The 26,103-nt window shown below is 38.1% G+C and overlaps 1 protein-coding gene and 1 long non-coding RNA gene across 2 annotated transcripts in view; both read right to left on the bottom strand.

Moving 5' to 3' along the window:
- The window catches only part of LOC130927503 (receptor tyrosine-protein kinase erbB-4-like), a 452,680-nt gene that overhangs the window by 316,984 nt on the left and 109,593 nt on the right, over positions 1–26,103 (bottom strand). The window lies entirely within an intron of this gene.
- On the bottom strand, positions 7,593–10,174 carry LOC130927504 (uncharacterized). The gene is made up of 3 exons (XR_009066445.1): positions 9,884–10,174; positions 8,486–8,537; positions 7,593–8,170 (listed from the first exon to the last, which is right to left on the bottom strand). It is a non-coding gene; the product is annotated as an uncharacterized LOC130927504 (long non-coding RNA).

Below are 26,103 nucleotides of genomic sequence, written 5' to 3'. Positions count from 1 at the left end.
ACCCTCGTTTCCTGGACGACAGTAACTCCTGAATTCTCCTATCCAATCCACAAACAGACAACAATCCTAAACACATCCTTCTTCTTGCCCACAGCACGCCCCGTGAGAGCCTTCAAAACACTGAATGTTTAACTAATTGTGGTCATTTTTCTCGGGGACGTTTTGTTGACGTGTGATAGGGTGACCTTGCCTCCCCGCCTGAGTGTTTCTGTTTCGCCTTGCCGTTTTGATTGCTGTCGACCTGAATAAATTGTCAACTTGTTTTCGGTGAGCCTTCTTTAAACCTTTCAAAATGGAGTCAGTACAAAGGTTTAAGACTAAGGTGAACGTGCAGTTTGGCCTTCTGGTCGGATTGTTGGGATCTCGCTGGCCCGGGTCATTGGGGATGTGCGGGTCCGGCGATTCGGCTGGCGCTATTCCGGCTAGAAGGTCAGATGCCTTCTTTGTCAAATCAGTACTACATAGCAGTAAGAAATCTCAGAAATCAGTTGTTATATTACTTTGATGAAAATTCACTGCTACATTTCGAAAATAACCATAACGCTGTGTTTTGATCCAGCTAAAAACATATAGTCTAGAAACGTAAAATTGGAGGGATGTACGTTTGGACCGTAATAAAAGTGATTTTTAGACGTCATGCTAGTCATGTGATTATTTTCCTCCCAACTCTATCCAGCAGAAAAACAGCTGAAGGCATGAACTGTGTTGAGAGGTTCTTTGGAGGCTTTACTCACTCAGAATTGGACACCTACTGAGAATCAGTCTCAATTGCAAGGTGGTTCAGTGGCACATGACTAAGAACTCCCCCACAAAAGTACTAAAAATATAGTAATACAATATAAAGAAATAAACACTTCATAAACCATTGTTCTCTTTTTCTTACAATTCATTTAAGAGATTTGTTCCAGGGTCAAAAAAAAAAAAAAAAAAAAAAAAGAAAACATCCTTAACTGAACACTTTGTCAACATAAACATTTGCCCTTGAAATAGTCACCTCTGTAATTATTTTGATAATTTGCCATGAAAACATAACATTGCAGCTGGGACAAATTCTCGTTAACCTCCCATCTGGCTGTCTGATTTAATCAAGGATGGCATCAATTCAGTTTTATTTAGAATAGTTTTATTTATTTTTTTAATCGTTCATGTGTACACGCCATCTTCATCTACAAAAAAATTAAGTAAATATTAATTATAATATTGCCAAAAGTAAATGTAATTTCACTATTTAAAAATATATACTGAGGTCCAGAAGTATATTCCGCAGAGTTGAGAAAAGTACAATAATGGGAAATAGGACTTACAAATAACAGTATGGAGAAGAAAAGCAACCGCATTGTCAGTCCACAACCAATTACAGTATTACATCCGTTCTTGATACCTGTGTCTCACCCAGCAACAGGGAAGAGTGTTTTATTTATTTGCATATTTATATGTTTTGGGACATGAAAAGGTTTTCTGCTGAGTAATTTTCACAGGAATCTTACCGTCTGATCAGGGGAGGTTGTGATCATGTATTAAAATCCTAATTCCACTTCCTCCACATGTTGGAAGACTCTATTTGGAATTCACTGCACATTGCATCAGCACTTTGTAAAAGAATGTCTCCTTGAATCATTGAAGTTGTGAATGTCTGTTTGATTCAATCCGTCATGAAACGTGGGGGGCTTGTTGAAGCTTTACAAATTGATTTTCAGGCAGTGATTGTTCAATTCTCTCAATTTACTTTCTGTTTTTTTTTTTTTCTAGTAAGGCACATATGTAGAGTTAAAGATCAGTTGAAGATTTTTCCGGATTTCGGTGTAATTTTACGAATATAAACTTTGGATGAGTTCGTCAAAACAGCCATGTCATTTTTAACACGTAACTGTGAGGATAATTTGTATTTTTTAGGTTTGTGCACTCTGTTAATAGTCACTTCCCAAACCCGGAAGTGTGGCGTAAATTCCTGAACGCAACAGACTATCCACAGCGAGCAAAGCAGCAGCAACGATATATGGGATATTTCCACCGAAACTAACCATTCAGGATTGCTTTCGTGACGCTTTCAAAGTAAATATTGTTAATAAAAGTATTATGCATCTAATTTTAACCATATTTTGTTGAAAATTACACAGAACAAAATGTATACAGGTAATTTGCATGGGATGTACAGTGCTCATGTATCTCCAAACAATATATTTTAAAATGACTAAAGGAAAAGACAGTCTTCCTAATACTATTGTAGTGTCACTAGGAAGCGCTGCATTGGTCATCAGCGCGACTTTTTATTGGTGTTTTTGATGCCACGAAGAGAGCGCGGAGAAAACTAAACAGTAAAAAGTGAGATAGACTACTGTGCTGATTTATTGAAACTAATTGCCGCTGGCAATTCTTGCAAGTGCTACACTATGTTTGTGTATGTGCGTGCATTAGAGGTATAAGATCTTAAGCCTGTACCTGACCCGACCCACATTTTGGGCAGGGTCGGGCCTAAAATATCAATTTTTACTTTCGGGTCGGACTGGACTTCTCTCTCGCTTACTTTTTTTGTTATAATATACAGTTTATTTAAATATGGATGTTAAACTAAGGAATACTTGTTATAAAATAAATAATTTGGATGACAGAAAAGGCGCTGGATGGGAATTGCGAACAGGAGCCGCACAGAGCCTCTCCTTGTCAGAGAGGCGCGTCCATATGAGCACAATATCCCACACAGAAATAAATTTAACTTTTCCAGCGTTATTTCATTGTGTAAATGCATTTACAATGATTATAAAAATACGTAGACTATTTAAACATTTAAAAAATTTGCGTTTTTTTTTCTGCCAACTCAAGGAAATTAAAATAAGTGTCAAATGGGCTGCTGCATTTAATTGCCAAGGAAATGAAACATGAACTGTCCAGCTGATAGAACAGACACACAAATATAAAAGATATAAATGTTGATTGAATATGCATATAATGTCTTGTTTAACTGGGAGAATTCTTTACAAAATACAGGCTTTAATTTGTTTTTCCAAGCGAAGCTCTGTTTAGGTCTGACTGACGCATCGCATCCCTGCGCTCCTTCCCCTGAGTCCTCACAAATAAAACATAAAATTTCGGGTCGGGCTTTAAAACCCGCAGGCCCGGGTTGGGTCGGGCTGGATTTTTTAGCCCCGATCTTACCTCTAGCACGCGTGTGTGCGTATAGATTTGTAGGGGCGGGGGGTGGCATCTGTGGGTTATTGTGTGCTTTTGTGTGTGTTGAATTGAATTTAACAGTAGCTAAACTGTACTATTGGCCTTTGTGCATTTTTGGCGTGTTTTTCCCTCTGACAATAAATACTGTCACAATAATAAACTTTGTGTTGATCTGATCACGTGGCCTCCTCCGTTTTGCGCATGCACGTCTAGAGTCCGCGGGTGTACGGACTGCATGAGAGTCGTATGCTGTGGGCATTGCTGGCGATCTGCATTGTATTTGTTGCGTCATCCGGAATGGAGCTGAGCAAAGCACGGCGGTGTGTTTCGGGGGTAAGGGTCTACTTATGTTGTATCCTCCTAGGATTTCAAAGCTGTCTATTAGGGATAGGATTAGGAACGACAACAGCTCCGACCCATCACAATCAGCCGCCTTCATAAGCCTGTTCGTCGTTGCCGCTTGTCGCCAGACCAACACTTTGGGCAACCCCGTCAGTCACGTCCAGCATTCAGATATTTCTCATATTGTATCACACTAATCTTATTTGACTTCTTGTTCCATCCCAGGGTTCCGCGTGCTTTTCAGGTCATTCATTGTCAGACAGAAGCAGTACAGCACAACGTTCATTAATATTCATGACATTAGCTAATGTTGCTAAGTAGGGACAAGCCACCGTTTGTCCCTAATAGGAAATGAATGGAAATCGTGTACGAAGGAGATGTTCACAGAGCTAAACCTACCAATTCTCTCCGAAAATGATGTGCCTGGTGCCAAATTCACTGGCAAAGATGTGGAAGAACATAAAAATCTTCAGTTAAAGAGATGGCTTGAGTGTCGAAGGCTGAAAAAGACGAAAAAAACGAGCCGACCTAAGCATAGACTTAGCTTTTTTATCGACGCGACTGACAATGACATTCTCCTGTTTCATCAAGCTGTCCTTCACCATCAGCCCTGTCTTTCTTATATATCCTCTGGTTGTCCTACGTCTCTGACCATTCATGGGGGTAATTTAGCTAGCTTTGTGTAGTGATCGCAAATGCTACTCAAGGACATTCATTCATTCATTTTCCATGCCGCTTATTCCTCACGAGGGTCGCGGAGGTGCTGGAGCCTATCCCAGCTAACAACGGGCAGTAGGCAGGGGACACCCTGAACTGGTTGCCAGCCAATCGCAGGGCACAAGGAGACACACAACCATTCACGCACACACTCATACCTACGGACAATTTAGAGTGTTCAATCAGCCTACCATGCATGTTTTTGGGATGTGGGAGGAAACCGGAGTTCCCGGAGGAAACCCACGCAGGCAACGGGGAGAACATGCAAACTCCACACAGGAAGGCCGAAGCCCGGGATTGAACCCTTGATCTCAGAACTGTGAGGCAGATGTGCTAACCACTCAGCCACCGTGCCGCCTACTCAAGGACAGCCAACGAATAATTTTAAGTTTTTCATTGATAGCAAATCTTAATTCTATAATTTATTTACATTTCCCCCTTACTAAAGATATATACATATACATATATACATATATATATATATATACATATACATATATACATTATATATATATATATATATATATATATATATATATATATACATTATATATATATATATATATATATACATTATATATATATATATATATATACATATATATATATACACATATATACACTGTAAAATATTATAAGTTGACTTTACTAAAAAAAAATATGCAAACTTGCTGCCTTAAAAAATTTAATTTATGTTGACTTAGATGAATTAGATTTGATTAACTTAATTATTTTGAGTTGGCAGTACTCAAATTAACTTAAAAAAATTGGATTATAGTCACTTGTTTATTTTGAGTTGGCAGTACTCAAACTAACTTAAATAACTGGATTACAGTAACTTGCTTATTTTGAGTGTACAATACTCAAATTAACTCAAATAATTGGATTGTAGTAACTTTTTTTTTTTTTTTTGAGTGCAGTATTCAAGTGATAATTGTATATTAATTATCTTTAGTTTTCCATTTCATCCATCATATTCAGGTCAACTTAATTTTCTTGACCTAAAAGAATTCCACAATAGAAATTACAACTGCACATACTAATTTTATTAAAAACACATTATCTAATAGTAATGACCCCCAAAACACAATAAATGGAGAACACTCATTGGATTAACTCAGTGGAATTAAAGTTTACTTTAAAATGCTCAAAAGTGCATTTAATGGGAGACACTGGCTCCTGGCAGGCTGAACAGTGTTTGGTTAATTCTCAGTATCAATGAACAATCAGTGGATTAATTATAAACCCACTTTTGCCAACATTTTGCACTTCATACAAAGTACAGTATAAGTACCTAAGATAACCTTTTGCGACAGAAATTACTGAATAATACCTGAACTGCATCAATGTTCACTCCTATCCTGTGATTTCCAAAGACTAACAGGAGAGATCCTATTTTCATAATTTCAGGACATTAACTTAGCATTGAAGACATGGCAACAAACTAGTTGCCCATTATTTTTATTTATTTATTTAATAGAGACAGTGCACATTGATGAACATCTAAAAAGATGTAAATATGCCAGATTGTAGCAAGTATATGCTAATTTACATCTGTAGTCCCTAAACAGGTGACACAAAGATACAAAAAGGAAAGAAATAACAAAAGATTACAATAAAACAACAATACAATACGTTACTAAGAACTTAAAAGTCAGTGATTGCAAGACTGATTTGCTTTCAACCACTGCTTGAGCTGAGTTTGAAAGTTCGTATTGTGGGACATTGCCTGATGGCCCATTACAACATGAGCTTGAGCTCTGGTAAAGCTAACAGTTTCTGATTTCTCCAACAATATTAGTAATCAAAACGAACTACAATCAACATTGCCCCATGGTTTAAACTGTGCAGCAGTGATAAAATAAATATAAAAATACAGAACTCTTTTTAAAACACACAACTCAGTTCAAATTCAAATTTCACTTTAACACCTAAAACAGTGAACAAGATACCTTGTTTCTTTCAAATCACCAGAAGAGTACATGCAAAACGTGTACTGGAGTTATACACCTCAGAAACCTAAAATCTTACCAAGAATATGTGTCTTATTTTTATTCAAATTCTAATTTCATATTAAGCTCTATCGTCTAAAAAAAAGTCTAATTTCTAGTCAAAAGTATGTCATTAGTATATATATATTTTTTTTTTCAATCGAAGAAAAAGTAACTTTAAAAAAATCAATTGTAGAAAAAAAGGTTTGAATGTGAAAAAATATTTGAGACTCAGAAATTCACATTTCAACACTATATTTTTCATTGAAACCGTTTTCTTTGATCGAAGCAATCCTTTTTGTGTTTGAGCCATATTATGGGTAGAGGACATTTGTGTCCAAATCATTCAATCCCAATAAAAGTTGCTTCAATCAAAAAAACTATTTTTAATCAAAGAAAAAAAAATCTTTTGCAATTTTTTTAAAAATTTAAATATATATTTTTTTTATTGACGTGTCACTTTTTTTGAAAAGCAAAACGTTTTAAACGCCTTTTTTTTTTTTTTTCTGAAGTGGAAAAAGTTTTGAAGGCACTTTTTTTCGGTTCAATCATTTTGACACGAAGATACAACTTCAACGCTACTTCCGACATGTTTGAGTGGCAGGTGATTACGCCAATGGCATAAAAGCAGGCAGCAAGAATAATGGCCACCAGGGCTCCATCCAGCCATCGGACTCTGCTCGAGTCCAAGCCAAAAATAGGGCACCGGTAGGAGGGTGTGACATCGGCATCTCACCGGAGTGTCCGCGATGGTACGGTGCCCTGTCTCGGCACACTGGCGGACCCCGATATCACCCCCCCTCCCCGGCGCGGAGGCCGGCTGTTGAGTGGACGGCCCACGAGTGACACAACACTCATTCAAAGCTGAAGCGACGGGGCTCCCGAAGGGGGCTCCCGGCGCGGATGCCGGCGACTCGCCGGTAGTCCACTCGCTTACTGGGCAGGCTAGTGTCGGGCCACTCATCGGCCACTCACGTACCGGCGTGTCGCGACACTGCGGTTGGACCACGATTGCCAACCATCACGTCAGGGCAGCGGGTGAAGTTCCCTTTGTTGAATGACATTAAGCAGCAGCGCACCATACCATCGCAGGCACTCCGGTGAGATGCCGATTTCACACCCACGTACCGGTGCCCTATTTTCGGCTTGGACTCGAGCAGAGTCCGATGGCTCGATGGAGCTCTGGTGGCCATTATTCTTGCTGCATGCTTTTATGCCATTGGCGTAGTCACCTGCCACTCAAACATGTCGGAAGTAGCGTTGAAATCGTATCTTTGTGTCAAAATGATTCAATTGAAAAAAAGTGCCTTCAAAAACTTTTTCCACTTTAAAAAAAAAAGTTTAAAACTTTATGCTTTGCAAAAAAAGTGACACGTCAATAAAAAAATATATATATTTAAAAAAATATAGATTTTCAAAAAAACATTTTAGCAAGAGGTTCTTTTTCTTTCATTAAAAATATTTTTTTTGATTGAAGCAACTTTTATTGGGATTGAATGATTTAGACACAAATGTCCTACCCATACTATGGTTCAAACTCATTTCACATTTCTGCTTTTGTGTGCAGTGAAGGTAGAATAAACAGTGCTCTGAAAGTTACAGTCTTGATATATGCAAGTAACCATTTGCCTCAGCTTAAGATGTCTTCGCAAATGGGTAAAGAAGTCTGCTTCTTAACAAGGCTCCACAAAGTTGCACAACTGACAGTCAAATGCAGTTTCTCCACTTTTGTCTGCATCTTTTTGAGAGTGCCATGTCGATAGGTGTACTTTGAGTGCATTAAAAGATTTAAATGTGCAGAGGCAGTCCTTATGAAGACATGGGGAGTAGGGATGTCCGAGTGTGGTATCCATGTTTTAAGCGGTAATGCTTAAGCAAGTAGCCTCTCTTTCCAGCAGAAAATGTGCAGTACTTACAAGTCCACTGCATTAGAGAATACTGCTCTGGTTGACCTGAAAAGACATAATAATTTCAGCATTGAGAACTTGTTTGAAAAAAAAGTTACATTTTTTCTTAACAGTTACAAATTAAAATGTCCAATTATTTTTAATCACAAATTAAAATCTGCAATGACTTAGTTTAATATTCACAAACTGTGTAATAATGAGTTATTTTTAAATTAATGTAATTGATTATTTTTTTAACATTCAAATTGAGATGTACAATTAATTTCTTAATCCATCTGTAAAAACATTAATGCATGTTTGTTATCCCAACCCAACAAATACAAATATTAAATAATTCATTGATCAGTGTATGAGACATACCTGTAATTGCAGAGACTGAGGTATGTGTGGACTTCTGACCATTTGCTTCAGCCTGATTGGGGGACGGTGAAAAAGAACACAAAATTAAGGCAACAATTTCAAAATATAGGCACATAAATGACCAAGCTTCAACACACCAGGTTGTTATAGCATCGACTGTGATCTCTGCACTCTGAAATGTGATCTAGTCCTCCGATTTTTGCGATTAATGCATTTTAAAACAATTTCAAATTATCAGTGCAGTTTGATCAAACATGGAGGGGGAGCACTGCACATGAAGAAAAGCAAATGGAAGTGCAGATGACAAACACTCTAAAGCAGGGGTCCCCAAACTTTTTCCTGTGAGGGCCACATGACTTTCCCTTCTCTGATGAGGGGCCGGGTCAGTTTGTAACAGAAACAGTGTGACGATTGCAGCAGTGCCTAAATGTAAAAATGTATTGTTTTTCAGAAAGCCACAATTAAATTACCCTTTCTGGATTCTTCACGCAACAAAATAAAATAAAAATAATAACATAATATAATATGATATAATATCATATAATAATGAATAATAATAACACTATTAATTAAAGAGATAATAACCAAATAACCCTGTTTGGGTTCTTCACAGAAAAAAAGCCAGGAAATAGATAACACTATTTGGGGGGGGTTCAGGAGGCCGGACCAAATGTGGAGGCGGGCCGGATACGGCCCGCGGGCCGTAGTTTGGGGACCACTGCTCTAACGCAAGAACCGATTACGTTGGCGTACATAAAGTCTGAGTGTGCATTTAGCTCTTACCTGAGCCGAAATAGACAGGCTGAAGCTGACTTAATTCTAGCACTAACTCTGTAAATAAATCACTTTATCGACATTTCTAACATTTTTACGTGAGAAAGTAGCCGTTTAGATCCACAACGTGGAAATTCGGCGCTACTCAAGCTGGCCGTAGTGACTAAGGCACTTCCTGTTATTTTCACAAAATAAAACACCCACTAACGATAGAATTACTGTTTTTATTTTGAAAACAGGAAGCGAACCTCCCCTCGGTCTAGCTAACTTAACCGCTCGGTAACACAGGAAGCGAACCTTCCCTCGGTCCAGCTAACTTAAAACCGCTTGGTAACTGTTTTAAATCGGTTTTAAAAACCTCTCCCACCGCCTAAAAGACGTTACGAGCCCCGTCTGTCAACTTAATCACCAAGAATTCAAAACGCCGGCATAAATGGTAGTCTACCATAAACTGTAGTCTACATTTGTTTCTGAAAATTATGAGGTTACTGTCACGGTCATATAGCATGCTTGCTAGCGGTGATATTTGATGTAATTGACACTTTTCCTCCCTGGCAGCACACAGGCTACTACACTACAACAAGACAAATAGACGGTTTACAAAAGAGTAAAATATTTACTTACCAAATCAGTGTGCTGAGGACAAATAAACCCACAATGGCGAAAATAAATGAGAAAGGTGTTGGAAAGAGCGCGAAAGTAGGCAGGGCAGATCTGCGCATGTCTGATAGAACGCGCAAAGGACACTGGGTACAATAAATTATTTTTTCTAATTTGACTTAACTGGGATATATCAAGTTAAGCAAGTTCTCCAACCCCAAATTACTACTTACTTATTTAAAAGTAGTGTTCACAACAGGTTGATGAAAACTGAGTTTAGTTCACTTATCAAATTTAATTAATTTGAATGTTAGCATTTACAGTGTACATATATATACACATATACACATATATACATATATACACATATACACATATATATACATATATATATATATATATATATATATACACTAGGGCTGTCAAACGATTAAAATTTTTAATCGAGTTAATTACAGCTTAAAAATTAATTAATCGTAATTAATCGCAATTAATCGCAATTCAAACCATCTATATGCCATATTGCCATATTATGCCATTATGCATATAATGCCATATTTTTCGGTAAATTATTGTTGGAATGGAAAGATAAGATGGATATATACATTCAACATACGGTACATAAGGACTGTATTTGTTTATTATAACAATAAATCAACAAGATGGCATGAACATTATTAACATTCTGTTAAAGCGATCCATGGATAGGAAGACTTGTAGTTCTTAAAAGATGAATATTAGTACAAGTTATAGAAATGTTATATTAAAACGCCTCTTAATGTTTTCGTTTTAATAAAATTTGTAAAATTTTCAATCAAAAAATAAACTAGTAGCCCTGTCCTCAATGTGTGTGAGTACACAAATTGACGGATAGCGAACATAAGTTCCAAAAAGAAATCAGACGGTGTGGTAAAGTTGCATGGGCTTTACTGAAGTCATCTCTTTTTTGACAGGAGCACGTTTCTTGTATTTTTGTAAAACTGAAAATAACAAGGCAATGTGTCAATAACTTGCATAAATCACAAAATAACATAAACTGTACACACACGTGTCCATTTGACCAGTAGCACTAGCCAATTAGCTCACAAGCATCTAACAATGTAACTGCATTTCACCATATATGTGAACAAATTCAAATACACTATCTAATGCTTATGAATATAAACAAAGGAGGAATATAACTCACAAGTGATGCATGTATTAGACACAAACAGTGTGATGGGGTTATGAGAACTGCCACTGAATACTGGATGCGGACGTTAGCTGGTCTGAATAGCACTGTCTATTAGCGTGAGTTCGCGTCGACATATAATCACGTCAGAAAAGCGCGCCGAAACCCAAATAATCAGCTGCACTGAATCGCCAGCAGAGGGCGACATTACGCCACATAACATATGCAAGTCACACCCAAGCGCCAGCAGAGGGCGGAAAAACTCCATAAAACACAATTAACAAGTTGGCCTTTCACTGCACTGACATTTAAATCTGTCTGAGCGGGCCTAGTGCGTTAATTGCGTCAAATATTTTAACGTGATTAATTTAAAAAATTAATTAACGCCCGTTAACGCGATAATTTTGACAGCCCTAATATATACACATGTATACATATATACACACACACATATATATATACATATATACACACACACACACATATATATATATATATATATATATATATATATATATATATATATATATATATATTAGGGCTGTCAAAATTATTTTTTTTAATTAATCACGTTAAAATATTTGACGCAATTAACACACATGTCCCGCTCAGACAGTATTCTGCCTTTTGGTAAGTTTTACAGCAAGGGTTTTTGTGCTGTCTAACAGTGAACTCTTGTTTACTTGCCAGTTCAATATGGCTGCACGACGTCTCTGTTGTGCTTATATGTTCCTTGGACAAGATTTGTCCGTAAGTATGGTTGTTGTAAAGAATGTACATATTATGTTAATAAGCGAAATGTTATATTTTTTGTATGAGACGCTTTTTGTTTGTTTAGTTAACCTGTATAGCGTGCTAAGCTAACGTTTTTGCTAATGCAATGCTTGTGTACTTTTTTGTGTGTAGTTTTAGGACGGTCTAAAGAGGACAATGGTTTGAGGCCATTTTAATCATAAATCAGAAGAAGTCTGATTATTAAGGCGTCGTTCACTAGCTGTCTAGCTTTGGAAAAAGTAGACGCTTCGGAGTAAGGACAGCATAGACAGATTTAAATGACAGTAGAGTGAAATGCCCACTACAGTCCTTATGTACCGTATGTTGAATGTTTATATCCATCTTGTGTCTTATCTTTCCATTCCAACAATTTATTTTACAGAATATATATATAATTCACAGAAAAATATGGCATATTTTATAGATGGTTTGAATTGCGATTAATTGCAATTAATTATGATTAATTAATTTTTAAGCTGTAATTAACTCGATTAAAAATTATATATATATATATATATATATATATATATATATATACACACACATATATACATACATATATACATACACATTTACATACACACACACATATATATATACTATATATATACAGTGGGGAGAACAAGTATTTGATACACTGCCGATGGGTTTTCCCATTGTGCGTGTATCAAATACTTGTTGAAGCAGTACGGCACAACGTTACGCTAAAAAAATAAGTTAAAAATATAAAAATGGCTTACCTCTTTGTCCTCTGAAAGACCATGCCAACCAGACAAAATGTTTACTGCATATGAAATGTGAATGGATTCACTGAGCTGGTGTTAAAGTCCGCGCAAGTTGATTTGGTCTTCAAATTTTTTTCCTCCCGAGTTTTTGGTTTCCGGAAACGTATGAAGAAAACATCCTTCATGTGTCGAAATGTTTAGAGTCGTTTCTAAGAGTTCCAAAAAAGCAATGCGTGATCGGCATGTTCGTTTTTGAAAGATTACCGGCGAAAAGTAGCACAAATTAAGTTGTTTCTATGCGAGGGCGGGTCTATAATGTTCCACTTCGGCTTTACTTTCGCTTTACGATGCGACGTCACGGTCTAACAATACTATCCGTGCGGTACGCCATTCAAACCATTTTTGGGTAATGTGAGTTTTGAGACCATGAATGATGCATTCAAAACAATTAAACCAAGTAAAACACTCATGAATTGAAATCTTCAGCTGTCCTTTAATGAGAGAATCCAAACTGAATTTAGTAAAATAGGTCATTTATTTCAGAGTATAAACATACTTCATTAATTCCTACTAATTATAATGCATATTTTCCCAAATGGTATCTTACCTTTAAAATTCATTAACCTTATTTTACATGCTCAATGATTGCTTGTGGACTATAGACTAATAGACAGATCAAATATGTTTGTACTGGGATGGCTGGCATTGAGTGATCAATGCCACTGACAGCAATAGACATCTAATCCAATTAGAATGTAGGCTGGTAGCGATCGAACTATCTCTGCCAGCCCTCCCAGTCAAAATGGATTTGACATCATGGTCAGTAGTAGCCAGTGAGTTAAGAATACACATTTCTATACACGCACTGTACTTTAGGCAGGGTTTGTAGTTGCTCACAAAAGCATATATCAGATAGAATTAAATTAGTAATACTAATAAATAAAAAATAATTTTCAAAAATGACTTTTAATTGATTGGTAATGCTGTTGGAACAAGTGTAATTTAAAACTCTATTAAGTAAACCTAAAACAGTTTGGAGCACTTATTGGAAAGGGCAAATGGGGAACATTATTCCCCAAACTCGCACGCTTCTCTCATAAATAACTCAGGTGAATAAATTAGCCTGTTCATTTGACGTTCAACCAGATAATTACATGGTGCATTGCAGAGCTAGGAGCTCGGCAGCAAGGTAGCTCTGTTCCTGGCTCGCCAATGGGATGCTAACCCAGCCATGACATTGGGCACTCCTCATCAATCTTAATGAGGCCGACATCATCACTGGACTTAACAATGAGACTCCCTCTGGTACATGCACAGAGACCCGAGTGACACGTTATTAGACATGTGTATTATGAAGGATTGGCACAAAAAGAAGTATATGAGTGTTATATGTCGTTGGTCTAGTGGTGCCTTTTCCTGACTTCAGTGCAAGCTCCATGGGTTCTGTTTCCACTCAACAATGGTGTGAATAGGACTGCACATGCTTTTGTCTCTCTATATGCGCTCTCTAAATTACTTACAACTAGGGTTGTCAAAATCGATACTGAAATGTACTATCCGGGTATGATATTTGATTGCACAAGTATCGATGCTCAGCCCATCTTAGTTTATTGTTATTTAGTTTCTACCCTAAGACAACAATGAATCATTGTGTTAATTTTACCATTTTTCTTTGTAACACAGGTAACACTTGAGTGTGTTGCCCAGTGTTACTCCTAAATATTGTTGTAATTCGTGAGCTTTATTTCACTCATTTCTCCGTGTGCTTTTGCACGACCACAGGTCACCAGAAATGTGTCATCATGGACGAAAATTTCGTTTTGCAGTATATTCATAGCAATGGTAATTTAGGATATTTTTGCATTTTCCTTTAAAAAAAAAGCTTCATTCTGCTAGTCTATTTGGCCATTTGCATGATAACGCTGTGACACCAAGCCGCAACAACTGTCCTGCAGAAAGGCCATGCCTTTTCACAATGATGGCAAAAACGGAAGGCGAAGACACAATCTTTTGATTTCGGCTTCCAAAGCAGAACGATTCAATTGCAGGGATTGCTCCGCAACCATATGATTGGAACGCTCACAGTCTGCACGCACACGCCACTTTGGGCATGCGCAGTCGCTGCTAGTAAGCTTTCAAAACAGCAAACATGGCGGGATGGCTACTTTAATTTACTGTTTTTATAATATTTTTAATTTAGAAATATATTATTTTCACGTTTTTGTGCCTTTTGAAGCAAAATAAAAAAAACACATGGTCGCCATTGCTTTGAGTGGGCGGGTATGTTGTCTTCCAGGCTGAGGAAGCTGCTGTCAAGGAAGTGCATCATTGGCTGTCGCCTTGTAAAACTCCACTGCCCTCTAGGGCCTGGCATGAATACTACATTGTTTTCACATGGAAATGCGACATAGTTTGAACGGAGATGCAACCAAGACGGAACCATGTAAATGCCAACATGAAATTTGTCGTATTCCTGGAGCTTCAACACGTAATCGGCCCCTGTATTTCGCCTCGTATTAGTTACAGTATAGAAAATTGATGAATGTTAATAATTTGTGCAACAAACCAATTGCGATAGGGTGCGCAGGATAACAAACCAATTATCTTAGTCAAATGAAACAGGTGTGAAATACAGGTGTGGAATCATTGACTGATTGTTACCTGGCTCATTCGTGAAAAACTTGAAATAGTAAAAAATGGGTTAACCTCCAAAAATAAGTCATAAATAGTTCTTAGCCTATGCATTTTTCCAACAATTACTGAAGCAAACATAACATTGCAATATATGGGAAGGAGCAAGACAGTTTCAGGCCAGCCAAGCATTATTAGATATTTTCCTACCACTCTCTATACATGTGCACTCAACTACACTGAAAACTCCCTTACCACTCTGGCACCTCTTGCCGCAGCAATAATATTGATCAGAATATAAACGTTACAGAGAGAGGTGAGAATAGTGTTGCGAATAGGACTTGGAAAAAAAAAATTCTAAAAATGTTTTCGATAAGATCATGTTTCATTAAGAATGTTTGAGATGAGAGTGAACATATAGTATAAAAAAAATATATATATATGTCTAAAATGCTTCAATGTATAGTCATAGAAACATTACTGTATGGACATGACATTGTGTCCATCAAATGCTACCAAAGCTTGTTTTTGTATGTCATGTGCCCTTGGAACAAACTGCTACAGCTGGCTGACATCATTCAGAACCAAATTTGAACTAATTATATGAGGCAATTAAGGAATCACTAAGCCAGCAATGATAATTGCAACCTCATACGCAAGCAGCAGCCATAATGAATCTGCCATTCTCTGTTGGCTTAGCCAGGCTCCGCAGTCAGAGGACGAATGTCCTTGTTTGTTTATACACACTGTACATACTGTATGCTATCATGCCGCAATTGGCTTCAAATCGGAATATAGACTCCACAAACAAGTATACAACCCTCAATAGTAGCAATCGAAAAGGATCGGCACCATATGGGTGCAAAGCAGTGACGTGAAAGAGAGAGCCAGCCTTGAGAAAACATGCCAAAGGGAAAATATGAATTGGAAGGGAGGTCGAGATAATCAGCGAGAAAGTAGCTGGTCTGAAAAAGAGAAGAACACGTGCACCTAACGACAAGGAAAAAAAGAGGGAAGGTGAGGGGCAGTCTGGCAGAAAATTGAGACTGCTGGCCATTTTCAACCGGCCCTCATCCCTCTGGGTTTATAGCCCGTAAAGCCTCTTGTCATTGGGACTCGTCAGAGGGCCAAGTTAACGGGCCTTGTCTTCACCTCAGCAGAACACACCATATTCCTTTTCATCATTAACCTATCCTCAAAACATCATTATACACAACTAATGTGTAGAGTTACAGAGCTAAACTAACACCACAAAAATCCCCAAACCGTCAAACATTAACAATAGATTAATACTAATGCATTGGTTTATATAGCGCTTTTCAGGACACTCAAATACGCTTTACATTGCATTATTCTTTCACTCCCTACTAAGTGGTGGTAAGCTACTATTGTAGCCACAGCTGCCCTGGGGCACTCTGACAGAAGTGAACAGAAGTGTGTGAAATTTCCGATTCTTAGATTATTCTCGATTCGGCTGTGGAAGATTCGAGAACGATTCACAAACATCCAAATTCCGATTATTGAAATATACCAAGTAAAGCGGAACTAAAACACAGTCAGCATGGTCTTTGGGAGGGAATGAGGAACGGACTGAGATTAAACATTTCTGGCTCATCTCATGCCGCTAGATAAAAAAAAAAAAACAATAATACCTGACTGCAGCCGACAGCCGCTACAAACTACGCCCACATAATGCTATGGTAGATATCACATGTATAAGGAACTAAATGCGAAATGACAGACTCGCCGGCGTTAGTAAACAGCCGCTATCTTAAAGCAGTAGACTTCTCTGGAAGGCTGTTGTAGTGAACTTTCTGAGCAAACCTAATTAACTTTTTATCTAAAATACTCCTAAATAGGCTAAATCTTGACTTGAATCTATCTTTAAATGATGAAACTATGAAACTGTTTCACATATCAAAAGGAAAGGGAAATAACGGGAGCAATTTTAACAACATTAACGGTTGATTCACAACATTAAGTAAATTGAATGTAGTTCAAAGCTGCTGATACAGTATGGGGACTTGATTATTTTATTTTCTGTTATGAACTGTTAACTTGATACTGAAATAGTAGTCTATTTAAGCCTGAGAGGATTTTTGCAACTACCGTATTTTTGGGACAATAAGTCGCAGCTTTTTCATACTTTGGCTGGGGGTGCGACTTATACTCTGGAGCAACTTATGTGTGAAATTATTAACACATTATTATATCATTTCACATGTTATTTTGGTGTTTTGGAGTGGCACTGATGGTTTGGTAAACTTGTTAGCATGTCCTTTATGCTTTAGTTATCTGAATAACTCTTAACTCATTTGCTCCCAAAAACATATAAATATGTTCTATTTGTAATTGTTTCAGTGTCCTAAAGACATATTTATACATCTTTTATGTTTTTGTTTTTGTTTTAATGTTTTTGTTTTTTTTGTTTTTTAAAAAGACATCTCTGGGTCGTGATTCGATTTAGCTCCAAAGCACTAAAACTGGCCAATGTAGGGCAAGTAGCGCATTTGGTAAGACCTGTGAATTTCTCAGTTTTTTTTTTCATCAGAAAATTCGTCAATAATCGATTTATAATCAAATCGTAGCTTCTGAATCATAATCGAATCATGAGGTGCCCTAAGATTCCCACCTCTAAAAGTGAGGTAGCCAATTTCTGGTACCGGCCCTTATGAACACGATCAACCACACCTTCTCACACAACTTTCACACATGCAATTAGGGTGAAGTGTCTCGCCCAAGGATACACCAACAACTTGGGCACAAGCGGGAGCTAGATTCAAACCCTCGATCCTCCAATCAATGGACAATCGACACAACCACTTGTGCCACTGTCGCTCCCATTAGACAGTAACTCCAGTGGAAATGCCACATACAGTAATTGTTCATACTTTCATGACGATAAATGCAGCGCATTAGTGAGCAAGTTAACAAGTAAGAATTCATATACATATTACATATTTGCACATATTATTAGAGCATATCAATGGTGCAGCACAATATTTATATGGTAGTATCCAGTTTTAAATTGACAATAAAAATGAAAACTGTAAAATATCTTAAAGGTCAATGACTCAATTTCCAAGAAGAACTTTAGAAACTGTTTCCAATTACTGAAGGAGTGGCCAGGGGTTTCAACACACAGACTTAGGCAGTATACGAGCTCAGTTGCCCGGTGTTTTTTTTTTTTTTAATTCCTGCGCAAAACGGATGCCAGCCGTTGTCAGCTAAGCTTGGCAGAAATCGTCCAAATTTGGACAATTGAAACCAGGGAGACAGAGACTCAAGGCAGACTGAAAATTTCAGTGGGCCTGACAATAACCCTATATATGTATGCTTATAAAACAACAAGAAAAACACTATAAAATATTATTGCTATTCAGTTCCACATTTTGGAATGTATCATAGTTTCCTTTCTTACTGGTGGCCCCAAAAAGTTTAGAGAAGTGTTGAATATAATTGGAAAGAAACAACAACTTATAAGTCAAAGCCAGACAAGAAGTGAAAAGGTAGAGCAATTCTGCCTTGAAACATTTTCAAAGGTACCAGTTTTTTACCCCCTCAATCTCACCTCCTGTTATAAAAGATTCAGGCAAGTTGTTGCAGCCAAACACTCTGTTTATCTGTTCGTAATCACTGCCTTTCCCTCTGCGGGGACAAATAGAATCCAATCAGTCTAGCAAGGGACTGACAGGGTCACAGGCCTGACTCACTGTCCAGCTAACCATTCATCAGTGTGTCAAACAGAGGGGTGGCCCGAACTCATTGCGCCAACAGATCTGTCTTGTACGTCACTGGTAGTCGACAAGACTGAAAGCAGTAGTAAGACAGATACAAGGAAGAAACAGTCAGAGAGTACTGATCTCGACCAAGATGGTTAACTTTGGTCATCTGAAAAAATTAAATAAATAAATAAAAAAAGAGACGAGCAATGGGTCAGATAATATATTTAAAAAATCTTAAAAAATGGCTCAGATAATATATAAAACAAATAATAAAAAAATATTGCTTAATACATTGGCTGCCATAGATAGTGCTAGATGAGACAGAGTTGCTTTAAAAATGAACTATTTTTACATTGACCGCGCAGTAATTGTGGCATTTTACCACTGAAACTAGAAGAAATACATCAACAAACTTCCCACTGTTCTAGCTGCTTCATAAATTAACTCATTAGCTGCCAGTGACAACAATAGACGTCCAATCCATTTGGAACCTCCCAGTCCAAATGGATTGGACATCTGTCTCTGTCAGTCACAGTGAATAGCATTATTCATCACAGTTAAAAATGGATTTGATGTATATTGTTGTCAATCGCAGTGAATATGTTATTTTGAGCAATTAACCAAAACTGTTTTATTGCCTATGGTATTGATTGTTGATTTGAGTCACACTAGCAAGCTTAATTGCGATGCCATTTACACTAATATAAACATTTGTTTAAATTCCTGTATCACAGCTGAACAGGACAGCTCAAAATAAATACATACATTCCTGTACCACAACTAAAAACAAATACTGTACATACAGTATATGAAAAAAAAAGACCTCCACCTAAACAGCCAAATTCAACCCTCATCATCACCATGCCAAGCAACTGTCGTGTACATTTATGACCCCTTTTACCTTTGCCCTGATGCCCCAATATGCCATCACTCATTCTCCTCTCATCATATCACCAACCCTGAAAATTGTATTTAAATTGACTAATAATCCATTGTTAAGTTATCAGGAAATTCCTCTGTGACCATGACATGGAAAATTTAATGATCGCTTCAGTTTCATGTTACAAAGATATACCGCAAGTTTGATAATAGTGCCTTCATTTGTTCTTGAGTTATCTTGAAAACAAGCATACAGACAAAAAACAGATTGACAGACGAACAGAACTGAATAAATCACCTTCTATATGTTTCACCAATTGGCGGAGATAATTATCTTGCTCTAAGTGTACTACATGATTCGACTCTGCCCTAGGTGTGGATATTGAGGAGTTTATCTGTACAATGTATTGGCAGCATTATGGACAGTTAGCATCAATAATTAACTCAGTATAGAGAGTCAATGGGCTCCCCTGAGATTTAGGAGGCCATAACTAAATGTCCTGGCATACTACTGGCCTGCTGCATGAGAATGTAATACGTACAATAAACCATGTATACTCTCTGTCATTTGTACAGAATAACACAGAATTTAAGGTCAGGTTATAAATGTCATAACCGAAAGTAGATTTCTTCTGCAGCAAGAAAAAAATAGTACCGTATTTTTCGGACTATAAGGCCCAGTTTTTTTCATAGTTTGGCTCGGGGTGCAACTTGTACTCTGGAGCGACTTATGTGTAAAATTATTAACACATTATGATATCATTTCACATGTTATTTTGGTGTTTTGGAGTGACATTGATGGTTTAGTAAACTTGTTAGCATTTTCTTTATGCTATAGTTATCTGAATAACTTAATAACTATGTTACGTTACATACTGGCCACGTTCGCATTTCGTTGTTCATGCATCATGTAACATTATCAAACTGTACACTTATTCAGCATATTGTTCTCTATTGTATTTTTATTTTAAATTGCCTTTCAAGATGTCATACAGTATCTATTCTATGTGTTAGATTTTATCAAGCAAATTTTCCCCAAAAATGCGACTGATACTCCAGTGCGACTTATATATATGTTTTTTTCCTCTTCGTTGGGCATTTTATGACTGGTGCGACTTATAGTCCGAAAAATACGGTATACTGTAATTCCTATGTCATGCACATTATGATAAGGAGCGGCTTAAACCACTTCACATGTAGGTTATATTTTTTGTACTGTGAAGCTAACCAATAAAAGCAGAAAAACAACGACAAGTTCAAAAACAGACAACGTGAAATTCTAAATCTACTAATATGTTGGATTTAAGTTCTTATTTTGAGGTCAAAGTGCTTTCTTATAGATCCAGGCAGAGCAATGTTTTTTTCCATTTTTTTTATTTATTTATTTATTTTTTATTATTTTCTTAGCGAGCAGGAAGGGTTATTAGGGGGACAAAAAGGAAAATAGAAAAGGAGAAAGAGAGAGAGAGAGAGCAGAACACCAAATAACAACAGCAACAAATACATTCAACGCCTACATTAACTATGGATATATTAGTTTTATCGTTAGCTAGTTATATTTCCGGTGGACCTCGGTGATGACCAAGAAGAAAAAGGGTGGTGGTTTGTGTGTGTGTGTGTGTGTGTGGGGGGGGGGGGGGGGGTCAGAAATGTGAGGCGTAGGACCCAGTATTATCTGAATCGCTTGCAAGTGTGGATATGTTAACATCCTATTCTATGCTTCCTGATCGCTAACCCTGGCTCCGAGTTTCTCTACCTGAGTGTGTCTAATTGCACCCAGTCATGCGTGAATCCCATCAGACGTGTGATAGTCCTGCAGAAAAGTGAAAACGCTGCACAGTGGCTGTCCAAGGACCACGGCCCCTCCCCAGCCCATTAAGGGGGTTGAGCCTGCGCAGCGTATCCCTCCGCTCGCAGCTCCAGCTAGGGGACTGTCGTCACCCTCTCGAGGTCCAGGATGGTCTCCCCGACCATCCACGCCCCCATTAACAAGCCTTCAAGAAAGGGATGAGGGGACCCACCACCGCCTTCCACGCCAGCCCCCACCACCGGCTGCCCACCCAGCCCACAAGCCACCACCGCAACCCCCCAACCGACACGGCACACCGCGGGAGTCTCACGGCACACTAGACTAGTTGCTTGTTTTTTTTATCACAACTAGACTGTTCCTGGTTGTTATGAATGTAAAACCTTTGTCATCTCTGTCTTGATGCATGTTGTGTTATATGGTAATTAGTTACTGCAACATGTAATTTGTAAACCGGAGTAGAGAGGATTAAACTGAATTGTACCCTTGAGGAATAAATAAAATATTGCAGCTATTATTATTTATTCAGTTTACATCATAAGAAATTTAGAAGAAACTGTAAATGTAGCAGTTCATGTGATGCTAGACATTAACATCACTAGTACACATAAAGGTTCTGTATAAGTATGATTTGAGTAGCTTATTATCCCTGTTGTTGCTGCTTTGATAAAAAAAAAAAAAAAGAAAAAAAAAAGTGTTATTCTATGAGCCTAAGAATAATTGTACCCCAGCGGAAAGGACAGACAAATTAACACTTTGATCAAGACTGGTATGTACAAGAGAATATCAATGCAGCAAATAATGAACTCAGAGTGAAGATAAGGGCTTTAAACTAGAGAAGAAGTCATTCGGAAACTACACGTGATGCAAATAGAATACAACATTGTCATTCAAATGAACAGACCTAAGTAATATATACAGTATATCGATATACAGATTAGAGTACATACAGTGGGGCAAATAAGTATTTAGTCAACCACTAATTGTACAGAGGCCAAACGTTTTCTGTAACTCTTCACAAGCTTTTCATACACTGTTGCTGGTATTTTGGCCCATTCCTCCATGCAGATCTCCTCGAGAGCAGTGATGTTTTGGGGCTGTCATTGGGCAACACAGACTTTCAACTCCCTCCGCAGATTTTCTATAGGGTTGCGACCTGAAGACTGGCTAGGCCACTCCAGGACCTTGAAATGCTTCTTACGAAGCCACTCCTTTGTTACCCTGGCTGTGTGTTTGGGATCATTGTCATGCTGAAAGACTCAGCCACATCTCATCTTCAATGCCCTTGCTGATAGAAGGAGATTTTCACTCAAAATCTCTAGATACATGGCCCCATTCATTCTTTACTTTACACAGATCAGTCGTCCTGGTCCCTTTGCAGAAAAACAGCCCCAAAGCATGATGTTTCCACCCCATGCTTCACAGTGGGTATGGTGCAATTCAGTATTCTTTTTCCTCCAAACAAGAGAACCTGTGTTTCTACCAAAAAGTTCTATTTTGGTTTCATCTGACCATAACACATTCTCCCAGTCCTCTTCTGGATCACCCAAATGCTCTCGAGCGAACCGCAGACGGGCCTGGACGTGTACTTTCTTCAGCAGGGGGACACGTCTGGCAGTGCAGGATTCGAGTCCCTGGTGGCGCATTGTGTTACTGATAGTAGCCTTTGTTACTGTGGTCCCAGCTCTCTGTAGGTCATTCACTAGGTCCCCCCGTGTGGTTCTGGGATTTTTGCTCCCCGTTCTTGTTATCATTTTGACGCCACGGGGTGAGGAGGGAGTTGAAAGTCCGTGTTGCCCAACGACAGCCCCAAAACATCACTGCTCTCGAGGAGATTTGCATGGAGGAATGGGCCAAAATACCAGCATTAGTGTGTGAAAAGCTTGTGAAGAGTTACAGAAAACGTTTGGCCTCTGAAATTGCCAACAAAGGGTACATAACAAAGTATTGAGATGAACTTTTGGTATAGACCAAATACTTATTTTCCACCATGATTTGCAAAAAAATTCTTTAAATATCAAACAATGGGATTTTCTGTTTTTTTTTTTCCCACATTCTGTCTCTCATGGTTGAGGTTTACTCATGTTGACAATTACAGGCCTCTCTAATATTTTCAAGTGGGAGAACTTGCACAATTAGTGGTTGACTAATACTTATTTGCCCCACTGTATTACTGTATTTTACATTTTGGTGTATTTTGGTGAAGGGTTGCCAAACAAGTAACCTCGTCCTCCCCCACACTCTGCAGCAAAATGGGCGAAGCAATGTTTGTGCGCCCGCTTCATTCTTACATATTCCCTTGCATTCCTGCATATGTCTGATCTGGATTTCTGAGTGGTGTAATACTGCTTACAGCAGAGTGCGAGGTGAATTTCCCCTTGAGGGATTATGAGTATAAGATACAGATATAAAATACTACACTGCTGGTACACGCACACAGTTGTTGGACCCAATGGCAATGCAAACACTTCATATACCTATATGTATACAGTACAGCACGAGTTTTGTTGATTATGCAAGAACTTTTTACCTTATTCTGGCAAGTTAAAAGAACACCACAAGCATAACAGGTGGACGTGAATTCCCCAGCTGTACATCCCAACACAGATGTTGAGGGATTCCTGAGCAAGCTGTACTCTTGGGGAAAAGATGGGTTCAAGAAGTGACTTGGAGCTGAATTTGTCAGTATTCCAGCAGCTGCCAGTTTTGAATTCCCAATGGACTCATTGCATTAAGGCAATAATTCATATAATCTGGGTTTCGGTCAGACATTTCAGTCGGTTTTTTCTGTTACTCAACCGATCACTACCAGCCGCCCAGTCAAATTGGATTGGATGTCTATCGCCGTCAAAGCCAGCCAATGAGATAATGCATCGAAATATAAATAATGAAAACATTTTAAAACTGGATCTTTTTTTTACTTGATTCCGATCCTCTGAAAATGACGTGATTGGGCCCGATTTCCAAACACGTGGTCAGATCGAGGATATCCAGGATCACATTATATAGCATCATTCACAGAAATCGACACTGCAGGAGCTCAAAATCGTCAACATTTCAATTTTCAACTAAAATACAAACCTTTCAGGCAGTATAAGAAAATACTATAATATTGGCACACACACACCCTCCCAGAATGTGAGGCATTGGTTACATGAATGGCTCTCCCAGTGAGACAGTCATAACAACACAGCTTTTTATTCATTAACGTTGTCATTCATCTTGGAGCTGGCAATAATTGCACAGGGGTTTCGATTCAGCTTTTAACTGCCAACCCGACTCCCTCACAAGAAAACAAGACAGTGTACTCATTAGCACATCCCCACATGAGTGTCAATAATCTAAAATCAGTATAAACGAATCCAGCGGAAAGGTTAGCTATCCATTGTGTCTAGGGAGAGCTGTGGCCTTTGGAGGTGAAACCCTTAAGCTACATCAATAAAGCAGCAGTGTTTAGGTCATGAGCTCTGGGAGAACAGCAAAGGTTAAGAAATACTGTAAACAAGAAAACAAGGGTTTCATGGTGCTACTTTAAATTAGCATATCTGTCTAACTGTGAATCGCTGTTTAAAATCTCTTGAGATGAATAAAAAAAGGCAATCAGTTTCCACTTGTCTAACTCTCTTGTTATTGCTATTGTAGATCATGTCAGCCAGCATCTGCTATGTAAATGCAAGCGAAAATTAAAATGAGCAGCCAACACTCTCTGGAGTTTCTGAGGCCGACTAGATCTTTTTTTATGGTTCAAAAGTTGTTACACATCATCATGTATTTGAGGTTCAATGCTTGCAGAGAAAACTCTCAAAGTCAAAATGATAAAGACACCATCATGAGGAAGAGCTACTATGAAGAAAAACAATAACAGTATTTCACATCATTTATAGCATGTATAGCTTCATACCCTGGCCAAAGTTTAAGGGTGCTTTCACATTAGACCAAGAGGACCCGGGTCTGGTTGGAGAGCTACCTCGCAACAACACTTGCAAATGACTCGTTGAAAAGGTTCAGCATTCACACTGCGCCAACCGAACTTTCCGAGTAGCGTCACATGGATGAAAGGTGAAAAAATCAATTGGACAAATAGAAGAGGAAATACGTCCCTCCTGAGAGCGGAGGGAGCGTGCAAAGAATGGGAGTACAGTGGGGCAAATAAGTATTTAGTCAACCACCAATTGTTCTCCTACTTGAAAAGACTAGAGAGGCCTGTAATTGTCAACATGGGTAAACCTCAACCACAAGAGACAGAGTATGGAAAAAAAAAAACAGAAAATCACATTATGATTTTTAAATAATTTATTTCCAAATTAGAGTGGAAAATAAGTATTTGGTCAGCAACAAAAAAGCAAGATTTCTGGCTGTCAAAAAGGTCTAATTTCTTCTAACGAGGTCTAACGAGGCTCCACTCGTTACCTGTATTAATGGCACCTGTTTTAACTCATTATCGGTATAAAAGACACCTCTCCAGAACCTCAGTCAGTCACTCTCCAAACTCCACTATGGCCAAGACCAAAGAGCTGTCGAAGGACACCAGA

The sequence above is a fragment of the Corythoichthys intestinalis genome, chromosome 12 (assembly GCF_030265065.1).
Source record: "Corythoichthys intestinalis isolate RoL2023-P3 chromosome 12, ASM3026506v1, whole genome shotgun sequence".
Lineage (NCBI taxonomy): Eukaryota > Metazoa > Chordata > Actinopteri > Syngnathiformes > Syngnathidae > Corythoichthys > Corythoichthys intestinalis.
Note: the sequence above shows the minus strand (reverse complement) of the source record. Positions and strands in the feature narration are given on the sequence as shown.